The sequence below is a fragment of the Euprymna scolopes genome, chromosome 14 (assembly GCF_053919585.1).
Source record: "Euprymna scolopes isolate OS-2025 chromosome 14, ASM5391958v1, whole genome shotgun sequence".
Taxonomy (NCBI): Eukaryota; Metazoa; Mollusca; class Cephalopoda; order Sepiida; family Sepiolidae; genus Euprymna; species Euprymna scolopes.
In genome coordinates this window covers 121,846,174-121,868,469 of record NC_136495.1, presented here as the reverse complement: position 1 = coordinate 121,868,469, position 22,296 = coordinate 121,846,174, and positions in this window count along the sequence as shown.

Sequence of the window (22,296 nt, the reverse complement as noted above, 5' to 3'; positions counted from 1 at the left end):
TTGTGATTGAATCTGTTACAATGAAGAGAAAAGGAAAAGTGTCTAAATATTCCTGTTTTTATGTGGATGCACCAGGAGGATGGGGCAAAACTTATATGTTTAATGTCATAATCTCACATCTCCCCCCCCCCACAAAGAAAAGCTGTCAAGCATGTTGTGGTGCCTGGACAGGTATTGCTTCTACTTTACTTTTAGGAGGAAGAACAATCCACAGTTTTTTTTTAAATTACTTATCGCACTAACAGAAACTTCTATTTGCAATGTATCCCTCACGTCTGATCATGAAAATTATTTAAAAAATATTGATTTGATTGCATTAGATGAAGCATCTATGATCCCTCCATTTGCCTTAGATTCAATTGACAAAGCTTTGAAAGACATAAACAATAATAATAATGCTTTTGGAGGAAAAACATTGCTTTTGGGGGGAGATTTCAGACAAGTCCTATCCATATTATCAAGGGGAGATGGTGAGGAAATAATTGAAATTTGCATTAAGAATTCTCCTCTTTCGCTTCAGTTTAAACAATATCGTTTGTGTCAAAATATTAGAGCAACACCAAATGAAAGTGAATTTATCTCATGGTTACTGAATCTTGGAAATGGAACAGCAAATCTTGTCGAATATCCAGGCCAGTCTTGTAATGATGATATAGACGTGCCACAAATATCATGCCTTGATGGTTCACTGGTTGATGATATTTTTAAAAATATATCACAACATGATAAAAAGAATAGAATAATCCTTTCACTAAAAAATTATGACTTCCTGTTTACATCAACTTCCTTGTGATAGCCGCATATATTATAGCACAGATAATCACATACTGATAACCCTGTGTACTTATGTATGATATGAAACGAAATTGGAAATTAAAAGACGTTTCAATTATACCAGTCATCATAGGAGCAACTGGGCTTATGAAAAAGAACTTTAAAAAGTACATAGCAAGCATACCCGGTGAACCAAGTGCAAGTGAAATACAAACGATTGCACTGAAAGGGACGGCTAGAATCCTGAAAAGATCTCTTGGTTGGACTCACTAAAATAGGGGTAAATGTCAAACATCTGGTTGGATGTTCCATCCCCTAGAAGAAAAAGTTTAAGAAAAATGAAAAAAAAAAAAAAAGAGAAAATGATCCTGTGTAAGCTATGCGTTATCAACCCAAATTTTTTAATTCATTGACAGAATCTGGAATACCTCCTCATCAATTGTTTTTAAAACCTGAATGCATAACCATGATTCTCAGAAATATATCCATAAAAAATTGACTTCACAATGGAACAAGATTAGGAGTAAAAATATGCATAAACATTCAATTGAAGCGACATTAATAAGTTGTGCATTACTAGGAAAGCATTTTCTCATTCCATGAATAAAACGTATCCCAAGTGACCCTACATTGCCTTTCATTTTAGAAAGAAATCAGTTTCTGATTCGGTTATCATATGCAATGACTATTAATAAATTTCATGGTTAGACATTTGAAAATGTTGTTTTGTTTCTACCACAACCTGTGTTTAGCCATGGCCAACTATATGTTGCATTTTTAAGTGCACATACGCTCTCTGATATACGAGATAAAGTCTTGAAAACTAACAATTAAGGGGGGAAAAATAGAAAAACTTACTATAAAAATATAGTTTGCAGAGAGGTATTTTTCTAAACCTTAATCATGAATAAAATATATTAAAAATAAACAAAAAAACATTTCATTGCAGCAGCACAATTGATTTAAAACTAAGGAAAAATTGTTTTTGTTTTCATTTGAAAATCTTCATTGGATTAAGCTCCAGGATTTAAAATAAAAAACATGGACATCTACATGCACACTTTTTATTCATTGAGATTTCTAGAAAAATTCTTTTACATTTTGAAATAAGCATCAATTTATACTCCAAGAAAAAATAATAATTCTCAGCATTTGGAAAGAAAAAAAATATTTATTTTCTATTTCAAAAAATTGCATTGTAGAATATGTACAGAAAGAAAACACATTTCGTCAGCATTTAAAAAAAAATTGGTTGATGGAAAGTTAAAGAAATTATTGACCTATTTTGAAATCTCTTTTAAATGTAAAAAAAGTTTTCTATGATATTTTATAGTCTGTATTTAGTGAGGTGTTAGTGGCGAAAATCTCTTGCATTTCCAAATATTTATAGATTGAAATTCAAAGCAAAGAAAACATTTTCTGCATTGGAAAATCTTTACTTAATAATATTTGAAAAAGACATTTTCTTTAATTCAAAAAGTCTTCTTTATTCATGACGTCATTGGAATTTTAAGAAAACTTTATGATTTCATACATTTTAAAAATGTTCATGAAACGTTATTCAATGATTTTTTTCACTTTTAGATATCAATATTATAGACTATGATTAGCAAGCGTTAAAGAGATAGAAAAATATATTTAGTTCAACTTTTATAAATATTCATTGATTAAAATTACAATAATATTTTTATTTCAATGTAATATCAGATTATTCATTGGATCATTTGTAATTAAAATTTAGTGAAATTTTCAATTAATAATATTTCTAATGCTCTGTTGATATGTTAAGTATACCATTTGGGTTGCTTTTTGAAAATTCATTGGATAATTCAAACTTACATTTGAATAAAAAAAAAAACTCATTTCCTGTACACAGGAGTTGGAAGGAAATATATATTTGAAGACAATCATGACATTTTGATTTTCTTATACTGTAAAATTATAATATTACACAAAAAACAGCTTCAATTTGTTTACATTACTTATCCTATTATCCAATTTGAAATGTACAATCTACTTTAGGTCATACAGCTTATTTATGAAATTTGCATTTGAATGTGTTTCATGAGGCTTACACAATCAATTATGGATTAAATACACAAGGCCCTGAAACGCATAACACAGCAAATTTCGAGGAAAATGCTTTTGGGATAGAAACTTAGGTTTATATTATTAAGAAGTAGTGAGACATTAATTGAGATCTGTATCAATAATTCAACTTTTTAGCTTTTATTAAGTAAATAATCTCTGGATTTCCAAATATTTATTGAAAAAAAAATCAAAATAAAGAGATAGTTTTCTTGCATAATTTTTTTTCATTTATTTGAACATCCTCAATTTATGTGATACTTAGAATTAAAGAAAAACTCTATACACATTGACAATTTTCATTCTATCGAAATTTATATCTAATATTGTTTCTTTGTTATATAGATTAATGTTTTGCGTTGTGATTATTATGTACAGAAATTTTTATCATTTTTAACTTTTTAAAATATTCAGGGATTTTAATTTAAGTATTACCTTATTTTAATGTAATATACGATTTTTTGTATCGCATATTAAACTTCAAAGAGAATATTATTTCTTGATATTTCTAAAACTCAATTCATAAGTTTTGATTGAAATTTGAAAAAGAACATATTTTCCTGATTTTCGGTAACTCATTGTATTTATTCAGACTTGCATATAAATAAAAACTTTTCTTCATTTTGATCTTTCAATGCACGTGGTTTCATAAGAGTTTTATGAAAATATTATTTTCAGTGAATACAAAACCATTTTTTATGTTTTCTAATGCTTAAAATATGTTTTGCCAATCTTTCGAAATGTTCATTGGATGAATTATAACTCATAATTCAATGCAATTTTGTTTCGTTTGAACATTTTTATTAATTAAAAATTTTCATAGATATCAGGAACTTTTTTTTCCAGAAAATTAATTTTTTTTAGATATCGTATGATAATAATTAAAAAAACGTGAAATAATTAAGCAATATTCTCTCCTACAATTTATAAGTTTGAATTGTTTTCATTCAAAATGAATGAGGAAATGTTTTCATTTCCCAATCATTATTGGTTGTGTGGAGGTAATTCATTTTAAAAGCCAATGTACCAGATCTTTGCAAACAGATTCCTTGCAGTATTAAGAATTGATATCACTCGTTTAAAGAGTGATGTCAATCGTGAATACTGTCCCATATCCTATTGAATACAAATTCTGCAAATCAGGCAAGCAATATCCATTTTCAAGATAGCAATAAAAAATAAGAGTATAGTCAGATTACTTTGAATAATAATGACAATCAAAACTCATCTCACAAAAATTCCAACAATCAATATCTATAACAAAAAAAAATGTAAAGATGTGATTAGAAGTTCAAATAACTTTAATAATGAAAACATCTTTAACAAATTCAGACCTTCAATTTCATAATGAAAAAAATATATATTTTATGAAATATATTTCAAGCGTTGCCATATAATCTGCCAAAAACCTACGTTTTTAATTCTTTAACCAAATCCCACCAATTATACTACTTAGTGATTCATTCCCTCATTAAATCTCATTGCAAATTGACCCCCATTTTCTTACCACAATGAAAAATTGGAAAATCTTATTACTTGCATGCCAAATTATTAGATTATGTAGAAAAGATAGTGATAGATAATTATTACTGAATTACAAGTTACTTTAATACAATTAACATCTCTAGATGTTTCACTGTAGTTCTATTTCTTGTAATAATCTCAAGTAGTTCTCCATATTTGCTTACAAAAAAGGTCTGTTTTACTTGACGGTCTGATCCGAACTAATATTCCGCTGATTATTCTATTGGAGGACAACCTCATTTTAATTGTTTGCTTATGTGATGAGAAGGTTGTTTGCTGATGTGAAAGTTGATGTTTACAACTACCGTGCTAGTCTATAATTAATCTCCTTCGTGAGGTTTAACATTTTAATGAGTGTCCATAATTAATTCCCCTTTTTTAAGACAATCAAAACATGTTGAGTCAGACCATCCATTGGTGTCTTCGGTTAAAAAAGCTGTATAACCTCATTGGTCAAGAAAGTACATGGTTTCAAAAAGGGGAAGAGAAATGCATATGCAAATTAACTTTGATATTGTTTTTATTTTAGCTAAGCTATTTTTTTTTATTGCATGGGTTTGTTGTATGCTAAAATGGCTCCGAGCGGAAGAGGAGGGAGAAATCATGAATGAACACCAAGGGCTCTCCTTTTGAACCCAATGTCATGAACTGATAAGGATGTTGGTCTCGCATCATTCTCTAACCGCCCCTACCTCCCCAAAATAAAGGTGAATCAACGCAATCAAAACAAGAATAACAGTCGAAAAATTAAAAGATTATCACCAAGTTTTTTTTGTTTTTTTTTGCATTGGCATCACCAATTCTCAAGGCCCAGAGCAACTCAAGGATAAGAGTTAAAGTTTTATTCTCAACAAACAAAAGTTATGCACATAGTTTCTTCACTGACTTGTGAGTCGTTACATGATGTACTTGGAAGAAATAAAGTTGCTCTGAAAAGGACGATTAATTGCATGTTATATGTAGTAATGGACAAACAAACCTGTCCTGAGAAAAGCAATTTATCACATGTAGTTGGGTAGACGACTGAAGCAGGCTGTTGATGAAACAGGACGGGATTGCGACATTGTGCTAGCTGGAATAGATACCGCATGATTATGTGTTTATGACTTTTATATAGGGATTAGAATTGATGATGATGACGACAATGTAGCTGCTATGAGATAAAATAATCCGTTTCTCGTTTTCCACACACACACACACACACACACACACACACACACACATATATATATATATATATATATATATATATATATATATATATATATATAAAACTACTTGATTTACTCACATAAAATTAATATAGGAAAGTATAGATTTATGCGTAAACTTCAAGTATTTACTTCAAAAGTGCTCAATACGTAGGTAGAGCTAGTTAGTAAGTTATAAAATATATATGGCGATTAAGCTACACTGAATAAGCCTGAAGAGTCCCAGAGTGGATGAAACCCAGAATATTCAGTGTAGCTTAATCGCCATATATATTTTATAACTTACTATATATACAGGGTGTAACACTAGAATTGTAACCCTAGAAGAGACGACATGAATCCATTTCCGCTTGATGAAAACCGGGTTTTTTTTGGGGGGGGGGTGCAGACAATTTACTAGTTGGCCAGTTGTGTACAAATCCCAAGAGCGATAGGAGCCTTATATCATGTCAGAAAATGACACAATGTTCAACGAGCGAGATCAGAGATGCACTACTGTGCAACTCATGCTATCTACTGATCCAAGTTATGACAACAGGACCATTGCCAGCACCATCAAAATGCAAATTCAACGTTTGAGGGCACAGCTCAATAAATGTTTCCGGCCACGGTTATGGTATTTGGTGTAATTTCAAATGAGAGACACATCTATGAAGCTAAAAATAAAGTATCAATTATACTAAATGGGAGTTAATCAACGTTTGTTTCTCTAGAGTGTTTTATCCTACATACTTTGATAATATTAATGTTAAAATATACCATATCTCTTAGACTTAGTAAAGTTTGGAAAATATTCAGCTTTAATAGTTTTATTAGTGATAATATTTAATTAACTGAATAAGTAATCCATTTTCTTCTTTTTTTTAGTTATCTATGTATTTCTGTTACCACCTCTAACTCTATGTTGATTCAATCACTCCTTAATATTTCTTAATATCTCTGTGAGCATAGGATATCATATTTATCTATTTATGATTGGGTGGTTCTGTTTTTCATCAGAATCTTCTTCTTATATGTTGCGGTATGGCACTCAGGACTAAATTCTGTTTTGAGCAAGGTGTCACATTAAGACCTGAAACCCTGAACTTCCGTCTATCTAAATAACTGATGCTGGTGGATCTTTTTTTTCTTTACATCATCTTCTCGATCGATTAAAGATTATTTTATATTCCTATTCTTCATTTTTTGTATTTGATGTAACGATTATGTAAATGCCAGTGTGTAATAAACCTCCGAACAGAAGAGTTCTTACAGTTTTGTTCATATTTCAGACCTTAACATGGAAGATCAAGCAGTGAACTACCAACATCTTAAGTATTTTTTTCGATAGAAAAATATTTTAAAAAATGCTCCAGACGCCTGCGTAAAGATATACCGAGTGTATAAGAGAGATTGCTGTTACAGAACAGGTGTGCAAGAAATGGTTTGCTAGATTTCGAAAAGGAAATTTTTCAGTGAGAAATGTTCCTTGTTCTTGCCGGCCAAAGATGGTCGACATCTTTAATGAGTGACATTCTCAAGATTTCCTGGTCGAGCATGGAAAATGAATTGCATAAACTCGGTTATGTCTCTAAACTTTGTGATTCTCCTCCTCTTTACGAAAAAAAAAAAATACAAACATTTTGGTAAATTCAATCTGTTGAAATACTGAATTTTGATTCACAAAAACTTTCCGTTTTACTTACAAACCTTTTAATAATACAGGGTGACCCCCAAAAAACGTGATACCTTCATTATTTATTCCCTGATTGCTCTTATTTTACAGGACATGACAGAATCAACGACCGTGAGTACGCCAAGACCCCAGTGGGAGCTGGGACAAAGAATACACTGTGTTAAATTTCGTTCGGACAAAACACTAAGAAATAGGGTCTAATTAGAGTTGGGCCCGTTTGGGGGGTGGGGGGATGGTCACCCTGTAACTGCTAAACATTGCTGGGTAGTCTATCTCGTGTGAATATTAGCTAAAATATATGGGCTCGGATGGACTTAATCTTATGTATAAAATGGATATATTGTAGACAGAAGGGTTGGCAAAGTTCAAACTGGTCACCTTGTATTAGCTAAAATCCTGTAAGTATGGAAACGTCAGTTTGTAATATACCTCCGAACAGAAGAGTTTTTATATTTTTGCTTGTATTGCAGTCCTTGTGGTGGAGGATCAAGCAAAGCACAATCGACATCTGATTATCTTTTACTCTAAGAAAACAATGCTGCATAAACCTGCATAAGGATATGCCATGTATATGAAGAGAATGTTGTTACAGAACGGGTGTGTCAGAAATGGTTTGCTGGATTTGAAAAGGAAATTTTTCAGTGAGAAATGCTCCTCGCTCTGACCGGCCAAAGCTGATCGACAGTGACCACGTGAAACTTGAACAAGATTGCCGTTTGACAACCAGAAAAATCAGTCTCAAGATTTCCAAATCGAGTATAGAAAATGAATTGTATAAACTCTGTTAGGTTTCTAAACTGGATATTTGGCTTCGTCTTTTCTATAAAAAAAAAAAAAAAAAAAAAACGTACAAACTTTTTGGCCAATGCAATCTGTTGAATTACTGTCGGTGAGTTGGACTTTACCTACAAAATTTTCTGTTACACTCTTTCTTACAAATTTTTTAATAATATAACTGCTAAATATTATTCAAACATGGTAGTGTTTGAATATATAGTCAAGTGGATGTTTTAGTCATTTAGAACTGCTTTAAAGCTTCACCGCTCACTCATTTTTTCAACTAAATTTCAAACCATTATATCAGTTTATAGATCATCTTCTCAGCTATATTGTGAAAAAAAATTTTTTTTAATTTTCGTTCAGTAAAACAAAAGTTATGATGCATTTACTGGTGTTCAATATCGTAAAAATTCGTAAGGAGGTGAGCGACGTTTTTATGACTGGTTTCCATAGCAACCACGTCGCTTCAGCAACTACTGGTCCTACTAATTCACCGTTCTCGCGAAAAGAGAAGTTACAAGTAAAATAGGGAGAATGAAAACAGACGAGTGCCGTACATTTTTATTACATATGTGTATATTACGTTGTTATTATGGGGGCAAAAAAATAAGACTGAAATTAAACCAAGAACAAGTGAATTTACTACAAGCCTGGAAAAATCATGGATTACAATAGAAAAATGCGAGCATGAAAAGTTATATGGTTAAACTTAACTATGGAAAAGAAAAGGACAAGATATTTTAGTAAAAAAAATAATAAATTTATAACTTAAAATTTTCCAGCATTAAGAACTTTTATTATTTAAATTAAATTTATAACGTTATATAATCAATTCTTAATGCTGCAATATTTTACGTTATAAATTTATTATATTTTTTACTAGAATATCTTGTCCTTTTCTTTTCCATGTTTAAGCTTAGCTATATTACTTTTCATGCTCGCATTTTTCTATTGTAATAATCCTATGTATAAAATGGATATATTGTAGACAGAAGGGTTGCCAAAGTTCAAACTGGTGACCTCGTATTAGCTAAAATCCTGAGAGAATTAAGATCTAATTTTACAATTATCATTTATCGCGTATACAAGTTAATGAATGAATCACCGTGATAAACGGTAATGGTGACAATGATTATGTTATAGTCAGTTGGGGAGAAGCCCCATGATATTATGTTCCATAGATGGGCACCTCTAAGAAAGGAGCTTTGCTAATGAAATTTTTGTTTAGTTTTAGTTATATATAGTAAGTAATGGAAATTGCTGGCAGTGGTTGTAGCTAGGCGAGTATTTACAGTGAATTATTGTTGTGTCTGTATCAATAACAACACGAACGCAGAAAGTAAAGGTAAAACAAATATATTAAGACGAAAATATAATACATATTTACAAAGGTGCAGTTGTACTGCAGTTGGAAGATTGTCCGGCAGAAGTCTTTCATGGAGCAACCGGCACATGTGCCTTGCCTATCCGGCGTCCGAACACAGCTCTCCGGTCTTGCTGACTTGATACCTTTATCTATATCTTGTTCACCCACGTATGCTAATTAGTGGACGCCTCCACAACAATTATTATAGAGGTACTATATTTAACGTAGCCGTTATGCTCGAACTGTGTTCGTTAGTTCCAACCTCTCTCGGACGCCACACGCTGGAACAAAGGAACAAGCAAACAAAAATAAATAAATCCGTCTCTGCTTTTCTTTCTTTTTTAAATACAAATCTTTTATTACCGTTTTTCTTTCTCCTCGTCTCGATGCCAGCTTAAAAGTCTCTTGCTCCCACTCCGGGTGGGCGGGTGGGGGCTACATGTCCATCTTACCATGCTGTGCATACCTCTGGTGTAGGAACAACTCTTACTTCATTGTTCTTTCTCGTCCACTACACGCTAGCCGTAGAAAGCCATTTCTCGTCTTTGAATTTACACATACATCTTTTTCAACCGCACTTTTTCTTCTCTCGACCACATGGTGTCCTTTTTTCTTTTTCTTCTCGCGCATACTTCCTAATTTGCACATGCGCTTTTTTCGGCTACTGCTGTTAATATCTACGCACGCCAGCTGTCTTACAGCTGCAGCTGATATTTTCCCACTCGCTCAGATGCGCTCTGTTGCACATAGATTGAAGATCAGTCGAGCACCTGTCATGAAAGTTACGATACAGCAGAAATAGATTTGCTACTTGTCTTCTGCATGAGAGGATAAAGGACACACCCACTAGATTTCGAAGCTGGTTTTGTGCCTTGTCAATGCAGAAAACGATACTCTGAGCAGCCTCTTCCCCGATGTGGCAACAGTACTTCTGTTGTGACAGAGAGAATCAAAAAGATCTTAGTCATTTCAGGTCTTCGAAGTGTTGCCATAGATCGTAATGTCATCTGCATGGATGCCAACAAGTGAACTTGGGATGTGATTTAGGAGATTATTGGTGAAGATTAAGAAGAAAGTTGGAATTTGATAAGATAGACCTGAATAAGGTTACATCGGTCGGCTGAAACGGTGTGGGAATAACACTAAAGGTGAGAACAATAGTCCGAATAATATAAATAATACAGATTCTCAATCCTCATCTAAAAAATACAGTAACGTAAGTTCGTTTTAATACTTAACATTAATCCATTAATAGTACAAGAACATGTGCAATCAATATGGAAAATTCCCTAACGTGTTTTTAGATATTTCTTTTTGCAGTAGTCATTTTATGATCACTTTCCTTTAATATGTAGCAATTCTTGTAAAGGGATAAAAAAAAACTGCAGTCTAACATTTTTCTTAGCCGGAATAAGTATTTTCAGAAAGGTTGGTTGGTTGTTTTTGTTTTACGGCGTATCAACCCTTTTCAGGTTATTTAATGCCAAATCCAGTGATTTTGAAGTTTTTAATAGAATATATATATATACTTTTTTTCAAGTCAGTTTCTATTTAACCCATGGTTGGGACCCTAACAGGTACTATCACTCCGGATCAGAGTGGACCTGGGAGCAATGGCAATTAAGGGGTGGCTTCACACTCCCCAAAGCGCGCAAGCTGGGGCCTCACCATCGGATATAGTTTATATATAGTTATATATAGTGAGAGGAATAAATTTAAAAACAAAACAAAAAACAAACATAGTCTTGAATGAATTATCGATATGTCTGATGGTTTGCTATGTGGGTGTGACTTTAAAAGTCTGGTAAGAGAACTTACTATGTCAGATTAAAATACTTATTTCATTGAAAATCCATTTATCCATTTCACATGGTACGCCATTATATCAAGCGTCTTTTCGATTCGTTGAAGATTCGTTCAGGAAGAGTTTAACGTTTTGGTCGCGTTCTGTCTGCATACGACCTGCAGTTGTGATATCCTTGTTATAAACTAAGACAAAACATAGTTTTTCTTTCGTTATTATGTGTAGTAACAAAAGGTATTCAAATCTTCTGTAGCCAGACTTCGGAAGGAGCTCATGCTCATAAAACACTGTAATAATACAGACAAAATTACCAAACCCCCCCTCTCTCTCTCTCTCTCTCTCTCTCTCTCTCTTTCTGAATCGATTATGCGTTAATTCCATCTTTTTAAAGTCGGTTGATGTCTACACACGCAAATTAGTTCCAACTATGAAAATCTACAATTCACTTTATTAAGAACCTTCAAATGGGATAGAGATTCGCCAGCCCAGATATGATAGCAGTAATCCATACATGGTTTGATAATTGGGGCTAGGACAACAGCATATTCTTTTCATTGTTTTGACTCTCGAGTGTGTATCTGTTCATATATGCTTTTATATAGAGTGATGTGGTTCTCGGTTGATTAACTGTGTCTAACTGTGTCGGATATATACCCGAGAGTCAAAACAATGAAAAAAATATGCTGTTGTCACAGCCCTATTGATAATAGACCTGCAAATGTAGAGACTAGCCTCAGGCGTGAGAAAGTGTTTAGCGTGATAGAGAGAACCAATTGTACAAAAAGCAGAAAGAGCTAGAAATCTAGAAAGATCAAGAGGTTTAATATTCGATTTCTCTTCAAGAACAGAGCCATCCATAAGACTCTTATGAAGAAAAAGAACACGTCTACGATTGAAAGCCACGAGCTGAATCAATAGGATTACCGTAACAAGACATTCCACACCTCAATCCATTGTAGCGTCGACATACAAAATCAAAATGCAAAAATGCGTTTGTACGCATATTGTCTGCACATTACTATCCTAAATAGAAACGTTTAATTATATTTTGAACCAATCAGAAAACTTTCTGCGTTTATTTGAAATGATTTTTCTGGGAGTGTGGGGAAAATGGAAACGGACATACACACGACTTACCTGTGAAGCGCTCACGTGTCTGCCTGTCATGCGCGTTGTACAGGAAAAAAGAAAAACCAAGATGGCGTCTGCGATATTTAACAGAAACGGTCTTATGTGATCTCGCGAGATTACGCGAGATTCACGTGGGTGAATGTAATGTAAAGCAGGTCGCTTGGAGGAGTGGGGAGTTTTTCACAGTACAGACGGTAAACAGGTCACGTTACAAGACGGTTAATCAGTGCATTGGAACGAGTGAGGGAGGTTCTATTTCTAAAGAGATCTACCTAAATCCTTTAAAAGGACCAGGTTTTCTTTCAGTAAACCAGTGGAATCTAATCGACTCGATTCTATGAACCGGTATCACTGGATGCCCCACTCTGTACATCCATTTCTGCAGCATCTCTCTCCACTCACGTGCACACAAACATTAATGAACACACAGACACACACAACTTATCGACTTATTTTCGTCTGACAGTTCGATATAAACTTTATTCATTGAAATATCTTCTAATATAAAAAAAAATGAACATTGACTCTTAAAAACAACTTTCAATGAATTATAATTTATTTAATTGAGCAGAGGAGTTTTGAATACGATTTTCCTGACCCCTGAAACTCAAGGCTTTTAATTAATCGACCCATACTTCGTCTAACGTATCAGCTAATGAATCCCTTGTTTTTACAAGGAATCTAAAAATATTCAAGAACATTCTATGTTTTTCCTACTGCTGTAACACCTTCCATTTTAAGCATATTTAAAATATCTCTTTTGTGAATATATGCCTTCTTAAATCATTATTTTGTTTTTATGTTTACTGTATGGGAATGTCCCTCGTCTTCCCACATTTGGATATATAAGCTACAAATCTTTTTCACTGAAAATATTACTCTGAATCCGGCTCATCAAAAAAATATAATCCTCATTACAAAACATCCCAAAATTAAAACCACCAAAACCCTGCCGTGAACACATCCCTAAAGACTAATGACTTCCTCCCCATAACTGGTGACTGCCAATCCACAACGGAACTCAACTCAAATTATAAATTGGCTGTATATTTCAACTGAACCGAGGGACAAGTCAAGAAGCAACACCAGAATAGAAACTGGTATCATCAATATGGATGTTAATTTCCTGTATAACATTCTTTAGACGATCATATGATACGGAGAAGAATCAGTGTTGGGCTTAGAGAGGGAAAGACACAAAGATAGTTTGTCTTGCTACATTGTTCACATCCCTCATTGAAGTATCAAAAGAAAAGAGAGGGCGGAATATCTGCCCAGAAGTCACATCGTTTCGTCAACTTCGGTTCTGAGGTCACCTCTGGCTCTTAGGTGTCACTAAATATTTTTCCAGTTAACCAACAGCTTTCGTTATGTAATAATTATTACATTTCTGTTTTTACTTATTTTATTGTCAACTTGAATCACATCTGACGTGTCGTTAGAAAGAAAAGCTGAAGATTGTTAAAACACGATTTTTTTTATATTACTTGTATTGATCGAACTATTGTTCTCATCTTGAGTGTTATTTGTGCAACTTTTTGATCGGTTCAGCCTTTGACCGTCTTCAGGCATGTTATTTGTTGTTTGGAAAAGAAAGTAGAAAAGTTACTGACTCCGTAGATAGTTTCGTATTCTTGTAGTTAGTCTCTGTTTTATGGCTGTGGTTTCGTATGTGTGAAAAAATTAATTGACAAATGGGAGGCAACTCTAATAAAGATCGACATGGGATTATCTCCCTCCCATCGCCGAAATTTTAAGGGTGTACAATTTTTGTTTTTCCTACAATTAGAGGCTCCCAAATGCTATTAATTTCTAAGCTTGGCCTGCTTAGTAAATTTTCTTTGTTTTAGCATATTTGCTGCTTCTTTGAGTTGCCTGACTTTCCATCTTGCAACCCTGACAATTATTTTGACCACGTTCCACAAAGGAAAGTGTGTTCCTTTTTCTCTCCATATATGATTAACGATTGTCTTTATTTTGCAATGTCGGCACACGTAGCAGATCGCTTTTTTAAGGAGATGATTCGGCGCGTCCTGAGTCAGATTGAGATTGCTGTCTGAGTCGATATGATGTGAAACCTGAAATTGGCAATGGGGTAGTGTTACGTTGTGTGTATATGAATATGTTCTATAACGACGTACATGTTGAATAGAGGGGTTTATATTTTATCTGTATATTCATGTACGTGTAAATGCGTGTATGCATATAATGATTTAGTTGATCGTCTAGTGTGTATATTTTAACATTTATGCAATAGGAAATGATTGACGTGGATGTATCGAAACAGTTGTAGACAAACAGTTCTTTTTAACAGTTGTAAATAACACAACACATACATGGATTATATACGAACATTTATTTTCATGATTCCGGCCGGCATCAAGAGATTACATCTTCACATCTTGGCTGCCTGAGGAAACGCCTCTCCCTGCGTCATGCAGAGACCAACTCCCCCTTGAGACGTCCGTTGTCTCCGACGCTTAGCTAACGACTGACTACAATCTCTCCAAATCTATATCGCATTACGTGTCTCAGACCAACAGCTGATGTAACCTCAATCTTGTTATTTGTTTATGCAAACCAAAAATCATGTTTACATCTATTTTCTATTTTCACATTTCTTTTGTAGCGATAATATTATTTCAGCTGTCAATCACTTTCCCAATCTAATTGTAAATTTTTCTGTCGCTCGAAACAATTTATTGACCTTCGGCCCTGCCTGCCATAGTTAACACAGATACTACGCTATGATCATAGCCAAAGGGTCACAACATTAAAGTAGTGTATAATGGAAATCTCCCTTTCGGCATGTAAAGAATGTATTTCACTATTAGGCTTCTTTTGTTAATGTGATAAGTTTATGTTTGGCATGTAGATAAGTATATATATATATATATATATATATATATATATATATATATATATATATATATATATTATTATTATTATTATTATTATTGATCAGTTTTTTACCATCGTTTTTAATATATATATTTATATGTGTATATATATATATGTATATATATACATATATATATATTAAAAAAGATGGTAAAAACTGATCAATAAGAATATATATATACATATATATGTATGTATACATATACATATATATATGTATGTATATATACATATATATATGTATGTATATATATACATATATATATGTATGTGTATATATACATATATATGTGTATGTATATATATACATATATATGTATGTATACATATACATATATATGTATGTATATATATGTATATATATATATATATATATATATATATATATATATATATATATATATATATATATATGTATATCAAAAAAGATGGTAAAAAACTGATCGATAAGAATTCTGAATTGTTTAAATAGAAGAAAAACACTTTTGAAAGCGAATCCAAATGATTGGAAGATGACAGATAATGTATTAATAAAAATAATCTTTGCAGATTGGGACAGAAAACCGGATAGCAAGGGTTTTCTCGCGAGGAAAGGGAAGAGGCGACAGTGAGAGGAAGGGCGGTTGTAGAGGAGACGAGTGAACAGGTTTTGCGATTTTAATGCTCTCAACGGAAAGATAAGCACAAGAAGATAACTGGATCACTGAACCGGAATCAGCTTTGTCTTCCTAACAAAATATATGAAAACACCTGCTTTGGAATCTGGGTTTATTATCATTACATGCAAACACTCACACATACATACATACATACATACATACATACATGATGATTGCAACGTCTTGTCAGAGGAGTGCCACTCCCTCAATCACTGAAAGTCCATGTGCCTTTTTAGTCCTGCCGGCGACTTGCACTACCTTAAGTAGACATGACACTGAAGAAGGTCATTGGTATACATACATATATATATATATATATATATATATACATACACGCATACATACATATATATATATATGCATACACATATACATACATATATACACATGAATACACATACACACCTATATACATATATATATATATACACACATATATACATATATACATACACAATACATACATGCATACATACATATATTATTTCGCTTTATCACTATATGGATACTAGTGGGTGGACGATTCCAATATTTTTCTCGATACCTATATAATTAACCGATTCTCTACTAAAATCCTGATCCCAATACAATTACCGGTTCTTTATAAATCTAAATATTTAACTATAAAATGGTTATTTTGTCTCGATTACCGTAAAAAACACACACATGTTAAATTAGCATAAAGTTTTTCACACATAAGGACACATTTGTGAGGGTGTAATCAATAGGTTTTAGTTTTACTGGAAGTTTAAATCAGTTTATGTTATTATTACAACCAACAGTTGGATTTTTTTTTTAACAAAATCAAAGATAATGAAAGGAGTCGTTTTTGCCATTGGAAAATACACACAACTTTTTCCAATTCCTGTACCAATTCTGATACCCCAAAAGTTCCGATTGTAACATGATCGACTTGAAGGAGCGATTTGCTCCCCATTGGGGAGGTTGAGACCCCCCTGGGACCTGAGGAAGACCGGGTGAATATACTAAGATTGTCTAATTGAATCCCGGACAACGGCAGGTATCAAAATTACTTGAAATAAAACAGATATATTTTATTGTTGAACGAGATTTGTACTGGTTAACCTGGAAAACACCCGACCAAACTAGCTCTCTGAATGATAGGTTTTGATCTTAGGGTTGTGTGAAGATGATTTCATTTTGGTCTCAGATTGCAAAACTCTGGTAATATTGGGGAAGTGCACACACGCAAATGTACCTGGGGATTCCCCAGGAAACGAATCACTGATTGGTTGGGTGGATCGCTAAACCCTAACCTGTGACCTTACTATAAAAAGCAAATTAAGGATGGCTTCCCGTGTGGCAGGGATATCTCTAGAGAAGATCCTAATTTACCCTATATGTGCTTCAGGGTTGCACTTGCTAACACCACTGCATTTATATTTGCCCTCTATAGGCCCCACAACAGCGGAGTTACTATCTTTAAGAGCATATCTGAGAAAATTGACCACATACTGTCTTCACATCCCTCAGCTAACATCCACATATGTGGTGATTTCAACGTCCATAACGTGGAATGGCTGACCCATTCAAATAAGACAGATGATGAGGGAAGGTTTTGTCATGATTTTGCCATTGCTTATGACCTCACTCAGATTGTTCGCGAACCCACCCGTGTGCCTGATACACCCGGTCAATATGCAAGCCTCTTAGACCTTTTTCTCTCAACTTCCCCTGAGCTATGTTCATGTTCCATTCATTCTCCTCTAGGATCCTCCGACCACTCCGTCGTATCAGTTAAGATAAAAACGAAATGTAAGAAGCCCCCAGACGTACCCCTCCACCGTACTGTATACCGATACTCTATGGCTGACTGGGATAGCTTCCGTACATTCATATCTGATTTACCTCTGCACTCCATGTTTAAAAAGGATGTGTCCTCTATAGTATCAGATCTGACCGAATGGTTAATTGTAGGCATAGACCAATTCATACCATCTAAAAAATTTCAACAAAAACCTAACAGCCAGCCATGGTTCTCCCCAGAATGTGCTGCTGCTATCGCGCACAGAAATCACTTTTTCCATAGCTACCAACGTAATAGATGCACTGAAACTAAAGCTGCTTTCAGGTCTGCCAGCAACCACTGTAAAAGAGTAATAAAAAATGCAAGAGAGCTATATGCCCAGTCTGTTAAATCCAAGGTAGCTGATCAGCGGTTTGGATCCCACCAGTTTTGGCAAATAACAAATAAGATCCTGAACAGAAGTGTGCGTTCTATACCAACCATTATCAATGGACCAGAGGTCATCTCGTCAGCGTCAGACAAGGCCAAACTATTTGCAAAGAACTTTGCAGCTAATTCTACCCTATGCGACGAAGGCCATCAACTCCCCATATTTCCTCCTATAACACAGAACAAGCTAGGTAACATACAAATATCCGTGCAGGAGATCGCCAAGCTAATAAAGAACCTAGATTCAAGTAAAGCAACTGGCCCTGATGGCATCCCAATTATAGTGTTAAAAAAGCTTCAACCAGAACTTGCTCCCATACTTACGAAACTATTTAAGCGCTGCCTTAAGGAGAAGTGTTTTCCGACTCCCTGGAAGACCTCTTCAGTTTGCCCTATATTTAAGAATTCAGGTGATAAGTCATCTCCCTCTCAATACAGACCTATAAGTCTCCTGTGTGTTATGAGTAAGTTGCTGGAATCCATATTAAATAGAGAAATAGTCAACCACCTCAGCAGGAATAACCTTCTTAGTGACACACAATATGGTTTCCGCTCTGCAAGATCTACCGCAGATGTGCTGACGGTTATATCCCACAGGATAAGTGAATCTCTTGACAAAGGCTTCCTTTCTAGGGCAATTGCTCTTGACATATCAAAGGCCTTTGACAAGGTATGGCATAAGGGTCTACTTCACAAGATTTCCAGCTACGGTATAACGGGAAATGTTTTCTCAATCATTAAATCATTTCTCTCCGATAGGCTCATAAGAGTAGTGGTCGATGGACAAAAATCGGAGGCCTGCAATATAAATGCTGGAGTCCCCCAGGGGTCAATCCTGGGCCCAACTCTCTTCCTGATCTACATCAATGACCTCCCTAAACACATACTTAAATCATTCGTTGACATCTATGCTGATGACACAACCATCTATGGCAATACATCAAAGGCTGTAAATGACAAAGTTCTCTCTGATTCTCTCTCCTCTGATCTCGAGCGCGTGGTTCAGTGGGGGAAGATGTGGCTGGTTACCTTTAATGCATCCAAAACCAAACTCCTATCCTTACATCATCAACGCTCTGATCCCCAGCTGGCATCAATTGTGATGGATGGCTCTCGTCTGAGTGAGGCTCCGTGTTTTGACAAGCTTCTGGGTTTGACCTTTACTCCTGATCTGAAATGGAACACGTACATCAAGTCTGTTGCCAAGGTCGCTGGAAAGATGGTGGGATCCTCCTACCGCTCGAGAAGATATCTCACTACTGATGCAATTCTCTATCTATATAAAAGCCAAGTACGTCCAAGGATGGAATACTGTTGCCATATCTGGGCAGGAGCTGCTAAAAACAGCTTATCCTGCCTTGACAGAGTACAAAATAGACTTTGTGGCTTAGTGGGGGATGCCCTTTTCTCTACCCTGCAACCTCTCTCCCACAGAAGAGACGTTGCGAGCCTGTCCTTGTTTTATCGTTATTTCCATGGCAGATGCTCGTCTGAACTCCAATCTCTGGTCCCCCCTCGCCAATCTTTCACGAAAAACACCCGTCTAGCTGAATCCACTGTGAAAAATTTCCCCCACTCTATATCTGTGCCTAAATCAAAACGCGGATTCCATGAACAAAGCTTCTTTCTTAGGACTGCACGCCTGTGGAACTCTGTTCCATCTGCCTGCTTCCCTCCGGACTACAACTTGGATGTTTTCAAGTCCAATGTTAACAAATTCCTAATGAACCGCCCCCTTAAGTAAACACTTCAGCAAATCTCCTCACTAACTTAATGTACTTGCAATAACCCTTATCCCTGAGTGGCTTCCGGGCCTTGATAAGTGGTGATCACTGTGTATAAAAAAAAAATACCCACTCGGATTAGACAGATTTTGCGCAAAAATCTCAGAAGAGACAGCTCCTGACGCCTGACGACCCCCTGCGCCATCCTGACTAGCAATCCAGTGAGCAGAAGAGAATTGATAACTTTAATATTTTGGTGACTAAACGATGTACATATGTAAAAAAGAACTGTAACTTTTGTGAAATTAATTTTCAGTAGATAGAAACCTTGATTTTGTCTGTCTTTCTTTCTGGTGCACACAAAGCATCATGAGCCACAGTTTCTGAAGAAGTAGAGGTCAGTTGCTTTATCTGAGAGCGAGCGATCCGGCCACACGATTCCCAATTCTGATTCCGATTAATCATCCTAGAACTAATAGATACATACAGGTTCAATATTTTTTTTTGTTTATAAAACTAAAATGGCTTTTAACTCAAAACCCTAAATGTGCATCGAATGGATACCATAATGCTTAGTTGGCTGCACCTTATCATAACAAATGTCAATACAAAATTTTGGCAAAGTCAGACCAGTATTTCCAAGAAAAAATGGAATGGGCAGGCAGGCAGACAGACTAAGAGAAATATAACTTATTGGTGTAAATAAAGGCACCACTTCTTTCTTTGCATTACTCCACTTATACTTGATCGTCACAAGCCCAGTATATTGTATTATTTTTTATTTATTTAATTTTTTTACTCACTTCACCCCTAACATGGCACATCGCCACTTGGACGTAAGGGGCTACTATTTGGGACCATGCCTAGGAAAGATTAACAAGATGTTGGTTTACATTATGTTTAAACTTCTGCATATCAGTACAGTCAGGGAAGCAGGTAGCAGGAAGGGAATTCCAAAGTTTAGCTGTTTAAGGGGAAAAATATTAGAGCAGAAACCTTTTTGGCATTTTGGAACCTCAACAGTGAAGAGGTGCGATTTTGTTGCTAAGCGGGTTTGTCAGGGATATGTACGTCGAGGGGGCACAAATGCAACGAGCTCATCAGAGCACATTTCATTAAAATATTTGTAAAACAGGCACAGGGATGCAAAATTCTGGCGATGGGACAGGGTTGGAGCTTAGTTGACAAAGTGGGATATATTAGATTGAAAACTCTTTTTTTGGACCCTATTCAGCAGGGAGAGGCTAATGGTAGATGCACCAGTCCAAATGTGGCAACAATACTCTATGCATGGGCGAATGCTGGCCTTGTAGAGATACAGGATACTCTCAGGTGTGAGTAGCCTTCTAGCTTGATAGAGAGAACTCACCTTTTTTTGTATCAGCCTTCACAATGTCCTCAATATATTTGTTCCAGTTCATACTGCCTGTGAATGTTAAGCCGAGGAGTTTGAAGGAAGAATTCTCAGATACGGTGTTATTGGTCATGGATATCGGTGGTTAGAAAGGCGTCTTGTAATTGTTAAAGGAGAACAGCTTAGTCTTACTAGCATTAAATGTGACCATCCATTTTCGACTCCATTCCACTGTGGTCTGGAGGTCATTTTCTAACGATTCTACTATTGTCTTGGATTTTTATATATATATATATATATATATATATATATATATATATATATATATATATATAGCCATTCCTCCCTCGTATATCTTATAGAGCATTGTATCATCAGCAAATATACCCATCTCGGACACAATATTTTCAGGGAGGTCGTTTATGAATATCAGGAATAAAAGTGGTCCAAGGATCGACCCCTGAGGCACTCCAGCATTAATGTTATACTGTTTGGATGTACATCTATCAATGACAACCTGTATGCTTCTATTGTCGAAGAAGGATCTAATTATATTTAGTACACATCCAGTTGTATTGTACAGATTTAATTTTCATAAGCAGCCATTCATGCCAGACGTTGTCAAAGGCCTTGTATATCTCAAGGGCTACAACCCTGGCTTTGTCCGCTTTATCCAGGGCATGGTATATGCATTCAGAGATGACTGTTAAAATATCTGTAATAGAACGATATTGTCTAAATTCATACTGTTTGTCAGAGAGAAGATTTGCTTTTGATAGGTGGTGGACTAGTGCTTGATTAATTGAGATCTCAAAGATTTTACAAAAGAGGGGGAGGAGTGTGATAGGGTGATAATTAAGAGGGTCAATCCTTTCACCAGAATTTTTGTACCACTGGTACCGCAGAGGAAATCTTCCAGCTATATGAGAAGTATAATTCAGCAAGGCATTTATTGTAGAGCTTGGAAAGTACGGGGGCTAGCTCAGCTGGGTATTTCTTAATTAGTATAGTAGGGATGAGATCAGACCCACACGCCTTGAAGATGTTTGAGTTTTTTATGATATTGCAGACATGAAAAGGAGTGGTTTCTATATCATCTAGTGTGGCT